The sequence below is a fragment of the Geospiza fortis genome, unplaced genomic scaffold (genome assembly GCF_000277835.1).
Source record: "Geospiza fortis unplaced genomic scaffold, GeoFor_1.0 scaffold315, whole genome shotgun sequence".
Taxonomy (NCBI): Eukaryota; Metazoa; Chordata; class Aves; order Passeriformes; family Thraupidae; genus Geospiza; species Geospiza fortis.
Window position 1 is genome coordinate 153,719 of NW_005054648.1, and position 352 is coordinate 154,070.

Consider the following 352-nt stretch of genomic DNA (forward strand, 5'->3'; position numbering starts at 1 on the left):
GGTGTCCCCCTCAGTGCCACCCCCTCCCCGGCGCCCCCCGCTCAGCAGAGCCCCCCCAGGTGAGGGTGACAGCGCTGAGGTCCCCAAGGGACCCCAGCACACGGGGGGGTCTCTGGGATGGGACCCCCAAGGCCCTCAGGGCATGGGGAGCCCCCAGGGTCCCCAGGGCAGGGGTCTGTCATCGAGGTCACCAGGGCAGGGGTCACTGACCCTGATGTCCCCAGGGTCCCCAAGGGTCTGCGACACCGAGACCCCCAGGGTCCCCAGCAGGTTTCTGACAAGGTCCCCAGGGTCCCTGAACAAGGGGTCTGTGACACCGAGGTCCCCAGGGTCCCCAGTGTCCCCAGCCCGG